Raw genomic sequence first — 6942 nt, 5'->3', positions numbered from 1 at the left:
ATTTGTTCTATACCAGTGGATACAACAAATGTTCTTTTGGTGTACATATCTTTAGAAATGTCGTGGGAATAATGATTTGGATTTGTTCTGATACTGCCTGTACTGGGAGTTGATGAACTGTAACATCTGATGAGCCGTTTCCTTACCGCATGGAATTGAGGGCATTCTGCTGCATTTAAGAAACCTTTCTAGCCTGGGTACTGGGGTAGAAGGGTTTCTTAAATGCAGCATAATTTCAGAATTATTTAATGCAAGGCTAATTTAACTGATAAAGAAATTATCTGATCAGGTTTCCTGATTGAAATTCATATAGTTCCTTTGTAAGCATGCATACAAATTAGGTGCTAGAATAAATACAGTATTTTAGTTTGCAAGTAAAAGAGGCCTTTGTACAACTTAAAAACTTATAAAGACTTTTTGTCATGGAGTCAGCCCACCTTTTGCAATTGCAAAATTGAGCAAGAATCAAATTTCTTTATGTGTGTATACATGCACACACAGAGAGATGCTAAGCAAGATTTCTTACTGAAAGAAGAAAGCTTCAGCTTTGTACATACTGATTTAGAAAGCAAGTTGTATTATGCAATGTGGAATTTACTTTTCAATAAATAAGCATGGGTGTGGATGTTAGACAAGATCTTATTTATATTCAATATATTGGGCCACTTTAAACAAAGTTTTCAATTGTACTTTGAAAAATCTAGTCAAATTAAACTTTACTTAAAATATTTTTAAATGACTTACTTACAATCTAAACTTAATATGAATGTTTCAGAATTCATTCGATAAGGTATTCTGACCTCTGCTTCCCTTGTTAGTTATGAACACGAGCAGACCAGCTGTTGATTGCAAAATGGAAGAGTCAAAAACAGAGAATGGCCTTGAGCTAAAACAGGGCAATTGATATGCACTGTCCCAACTGAATACAGCCCAGCAGTCATGTAGGGCAAATAAAAAGTGTTCAAACTGATGTTTCTGGATTCCTTTGGAGACAGGCTGGAGAGGTTGTGGGCTGCATTTAGCTCCTGAGCCCCAATTTTAAATCCTAGCCATGTGTACCTGCCCTGGTACTGTACTAGAAAACATAAGATATTACATTTATGCATATGGTTCGTAATTAAAAGTAGTGATGCATATCTATCTTTAATGAACTGGTTCATGTTTGGTGGGTTGATGTGTATGGCAAATGCCTAAATGAGAAATCATTTGGGTCTTCATTCTTAACATTGCAGCATTCCCCAATACCATTCTATGCAGGGGGAAAAAAACCCATGCGCTATTGGTTGATGTACCCTGTAAGATGTAAGATGTACACCTTACTTCCTTTCTAGCAGTGACTTTCAAGGATGGGACCATATAGGTTTCCAAATTCTGCTGAACTGCAACTTCTAGCATTCTTCAGCATTTGCCATGCCAGCGTAAGCTGCTAGCAGTTGTGTTCAACATCTGAAAAACCACAGACTCCCCATCACTGCTCTTTACTCACTGTTTTGAATAAAATAAGCTGTTACATGGTTTTGCTGCCCCACAGGCTACAATTTAAGTTTTTTGTTCTTTCGTATTTTTATTAGTAATGTGAAAAACTACATTTTGCATTTCAGGCTCTTACTGAATTGGATGTTTCAGATATGGAGTAGGAACTAATCCTGCATTTATCTGTTAGTATGTTACACAGTTTGATTATATTACCAGTTCTGGCTCTTGTTCTTTCTTGCCACTATTAGTGGTAAAATCTCATATCCAAAAGGTTTGGGCCCGCCATGGAGATAATCAGTTGGTGCAATATCCTTATGTGATTACAGCATGAGTACATAAATTTTCAGAGATAACTGTCACCATCATTTTCTAACTCTAACCCATTTGGGTGGGAGGGAGTGTGACACAGCCAAAATAAGCAGACGTAATTGATTGGTGTGCAAGACTCATTGGTGATAAAAAAGGAATAAGAGCCCCAGTTTTACTGCAAATGCTGCATATGGTTGGATCTACTATAGATTGATGTATTTGAGGCAAGGGTTAATCATAAATAACCATACATTTGAAATGTACTGATTGGCCATTTTTCTTGAGAGGGAACCTTGAAAGGTGATTTTTTTTTTCTTGAGTAATGTTTGAGAAGTTCCACAGAATCACTTCAGTGATCATCTGGTACAAATAGTTCAGCCTTCCATGGGCATCCACCAGACATGCAGATCAACTCCCAGAATTCCCTAGCCAGCATGACCATTGCTGAGAATTCTTGGAGATGAAGTCTACGTATCTCATCGGTGAGGTTGGAGAAGAGCAAATTAGCTCTGTAATTCAAGTTCTCCATTCTAATCTTAGTAGCCCAGATCAGAACCTTCTCTGCTTTTTATTTGCGTTGTGAGGATACTTATCACACAAGATTGATAATTACTCAGATAATGTTGTCATGCACATAATACACTAAGCCACTGTGGATTGTAAAGCAAAATTTGTAGCTTAGCATTCACAAATACCAGCAATCGAAGTTCATTAATAAGCCATGGGCATTTTAATAATGGGTTACCACAAACTGAGTCTACCCAATCTAAGAAAAAAAATTGGAATACTTGAAGTATATGAATAGGGAGTTTGCAGCATATAGATAATATACAGAGCATAATTCTGGACCAGACTGATGTGGGTTATGGCAATGAAGGCTTTCCCTGCATTATTAATCTACTTGGTAGAAGCTTGCATATTTACAAACAGGCTGGCAACAATACACTTTTAAGAAAAATACACTGGTGGCATGTTAAAACTAATAGAGGTCTACAGTAACATGTTTAATTTACAAAGCATCACAAATTTGCTGCAACTGCATACCTATCCTTCTAGAAACAATATTGGATGTTGGTGTGATACTGATGGTTATTCAAATATAAAGAATGTAGCATTTTATATTGTGCTAAAGCAGGGGTTTTCAAACTGCAGCACTAGGACCCCTTAAAGTGAGAAATTAATTTGAATAAAACTAATTATCTCACTGGAGTTAGGGTTGGGCAAGAAATTAAACTACTTTAAAAGATAAGTAACTTTAATTTTACTTTTCTGATTTAGGCTCACTTTTATCAGCTCCCTTAGTAGACTGGTTAGTCATCTTTAGCTTTTCTCTTACCACTTAGCAAAATATTTTCCATTTTGAAAGCCAGCTAACATAACACAAAAATACTACATTTCATGTTCCAAAGAATACAGCAGTATTATTACATGCTACAGCAGAAGGCACCAAGTGGTGGGAAACCACCCAACAGTCATGGATTTAACCACCTCTCAAAGCTTACTCCCCCAGCAATTGCCTGTGCTGTGCATATCTGTTGTTGTTCAGTCATTAAGTCGTGTCCAACTCTTCGTGACCCCATGAACCATATTGCGCCAGGCCTTCCTGTCCTTCACTGCCTCCCTGAGTTTGCTCAGTTTCATGCTCATTGCTTCAGTGATGCTATCTAACCATCTCATCCTCTGCCGTCCTCTTCTCCTTTTGCCTTCAATCTTTCCCAGCATCAGGGTCTTCTCCAAAGACTCCTCTCTTCGCATTAGGTGACCAAAGTATCTGAGCTTGAGCTTCATTATCGATCCTTCCAATGAGCAATCAGGGTTGATTTCCTTTAAGATTGACTGGTTTGACCTCCTAGCAGTCCAGGGGACTCTTAAGAGTCTTCTCCAGCACCACAGTTCAAAGGCATCAATTCTTCGGCGCTCAGCCTTCTTTATTGTCCAGCTCTCACAGCCATACATTACTACTGGAGTGCATATCTGACCAACTTCTAAAAACCGCTGCAACTTCCCCCAATTCCTGACTCCTAGTTTGAGAACCCCTGCTCCCAATTTTTCCCCTGCGTTGTTTTAACAGAGGGCTAATCCAGAAAGGATATGCTGGGATTCAGCCTCTCTTAGACTGGGCCAAACCGTCATCCACTTAAGAACTGTTGATGGACCCAAGCAGTTCTCAAAGCTTTGTAGCAGAATTCCATTCTGGGAAACTCCTACTTTTTTGCAGTATGGGCTTCTTTAAAGCAACACTTCTCAGGCCAAGATGAGGGCAAGCCTGGAACCAATCTCTGTCAAGGTGACAATGAAAGATAATAAGAACACAAATAAACACAGAGTAGACTTCCATCACAAAACTTAAAGACAATTTTTGGCAGGCCACTCCTTCATCTCCCTTGGAGCCCCAAGGATATTAATTGTTAAAGGGGAGGTAGGAGAGCCATGGTAATCCTTATCTGTAACAAGACAAAAGAAATCTTTAGAGCCCAACTGGTTCACAGTAATGGTTTAAGACACTTTGAAACCAGCCTCAGAGGCACTGTGGGGCTTCCATTTCTCTCACTCTCAGGCTGGGACCTGGGAAGGAAACGCAAGCCAACCTTTGGATTGCCCTTTGAAGAAATCTCCCCCCTCCCCGCCATCTAGCCCACATGCCAGAGCTGCTGGGCTCCGGCTCAGTCAGGCTGAAACCCGCCCGCCCCCGTTTCCAAAGGGCCCTCCGCGGGCATCGTCCCACCCTGCTGCTTTGCCGACTGGCTGCAGGGACGCGCTACTTCCACGGCAGCAACAAGGAACAAACGGATCATCGAGCCAACAAGGAATGCCAGAGCAGGTGACGCAGCGCACCCACCACCCATGCGGTTTTCTGTGCCAGAGCTGTCACCTGAAAGGAACAGTGTGGACAAGCTAATCCTAAGGGCTTTTCTTTTCTTCTTTTTTTGTTTCTCTTCTCTTCTCTTCTCTTCTCTTCTCTTCTCTTCTCTTCTCTTCTCTTCTCTTCTCTTCTCTTCTCTTCCTCTTCTCTTCCTCTTCTCTTCCTCTTCTCTTCCCTCTCCTCTCCTTTTATTTTCTTTTCCTTTTCACTCGATCTACCATGATTTAAGATTTCAGTAGGCAAAATTTTGCCCATTAGTGAATTTTTGATTGCCTCTGCTTATTGCAGCGGTCTCACACTCCCCCCACCAAAAAAATGGGTTAGGGTTATGATTATTGATTGATAGTTAAGAGTCGCCTCTGTAAATCTATGTCCCCATGCTATAATTGCATCAATCAATGGTATCTGTGGTGGGTTCAAACATTTCAGACCTAACACTAGTGGCAGGCAAAAAAGGAACAAGAACCAGATGGCCTCCATTGATCTTCCCAAGCTTAGCAGGTTGAACCTGTTTAATACTTGAATGAGAGACCACTAGGAGATCCCATGGCTAATGGCTAGACTGGGAAGTCGGACACATTCTGGAAGTCAGACATAGCAGACCCGTTTTGTACTGTTGCCAAGGTAACTGGATGGACGTGCCCATGTGGTTCCCAGGAATTGAACTCAACTTTGCCAGGCAGGATGGTCCCGGCAGGGTAAAGACTTCATTAGGATCAACACTCCCTCTGGAGGCTGAAACCACGAGAAGAAGCTAACCACCTTCGGTCATTTCAGAAGATGCTGAAGAAGCAGAAAGTGCCCAGAAGAATTCTCTTTCAAGACGGGGCAGAGTAGCCTCCTCTTCCTCACTTCGCCCCCTGATGAGGAGACTTTTGGTGCTTCGTTCATTTAGAATGTCCAACTTGTAATTTGATTCTCTGTAGTAGAAGTGTGGGAGGGACCTCAGTAGAAACTCTCGCCCATCTCTCTTCTTCCCAAGAAGGACACTGTTGCCCACACAATCGCAGTCCCCAAGAAACCAGCTTTTATCCTGTCCTGGGTGCAGTTCTCAGAACAGCTCCTCACTAGGGTCCTTTGGCTTACAGTAACTGAAAACATGATTAGACGGGGCTTCACGTCTCCTCGGGAAATAAACCATCCTTCCGGCACACCAGCTCGGGCCTCTGCTAACTGCCCTGGTGTGATCTTATGCTAAGCTCAGGTGGCTTCCCAAGTGGATTTCCCACCATGTTTTCCTATTGATTTGTTTATGTATTGATTTGTTTTATTTCTTCCTGCCTCAGTCAAGGATTCTCAGCGGGTTACAATCTCTCCAAATGATGCTAAAACCTCCAAGGGGACAAAACAATCAAAGCAAAGCGATAAATAATTGTGTCCTGAGCACTTGCAATGTTGATGCAGCATCTTACCACCAGGACAACGAGACACGCTCCTAAGTCTTCTTGCTGATCTGTCTGGCTAATAAAGTCCGCTGCGGGCGAGGAGGGGGGCACCCACGACTCATCAAGCAGGGAAAAAAGTTTTCTGGAATTCGAAGGTAAACTTGTTTAAAATGGGCTGGGAGAAAGATAAGGCCAGCATCTGATGACCAAGAGAAACTTGGCAGTTGCCAAGGCGTTTGATGTTGATGCAGGCTGCAGGGGAAGAAAGGAGACTTCACCGCTCTCGAAAGTTCTCGGTCCCAAAAACGATTTCCACGATCTGGAATACGTTGCTTACAAGGAAGCATTAAAACCACGCTAAGGCGCAAATGGGGGTTAAGCTGTCAACTGACAGGAACATAGGGTCGTACTCTCCTACTCAGAAGTAAGCCCATCAGGTTCAAGGGGACTTACTTCCGGGCAAAGCCATAAAGGACCCGAGCGCCGAGACGGACCTTGGCTGCCTAGAAGCCTTCCCGGCGAACGTCGTGCTTGTCGATCCGCTTCTGTATCCTACAGGGGGGCAGAGCGGTGATGAAAGGCGGTCTGCGCATGATTGGAAGCCGTCTCAGTGTTTGATCTGGGTAGGTTTCCACTTTGGCTCTGCCGAGCAGGAGTTCATTCCTCCGCCAGGCTGTGGCTCCCTTCGCTTTCTTCTCCCCCTTGACCCGCGGCGCCTACCCTCTCCGAGGGGACCGGCCTGCCCTGGATCCTCTCACTCGCCCCGTGGGGAGCAGACCTGCGCGCGCCTCCAGCTCCAGCAAGCAAGAAGCCGCCCGCTCGGGCAAAGAGACGGCCCGAGGGGACGGGGGCGGGTAGCTCCTCGCGAAGAGGGCAGCCTAGGAGCCACCAGCTGAAGGAGCCTCGCCA

The sequence above is a fragment of the Python bivittatus genome, unplaced genomic scaffold (genome assembly GCF_059951505.1).
Source record: "Python bivittatus isolate LINGU-HERP-01145 unplaced genomic scaffold, Pbiv_v1 ctg000480_np1212, whole genome shotgun sequence".
Taxonomy (NCBI): domain Eukaryota; kingdom Metazoa; phylum Chordata; class Lepidosauria; order Squamata; family Pythonidae; genus Python; species Python bivittatus.
Note: the sequence above shows the minus strand (reverse complement) of the source record.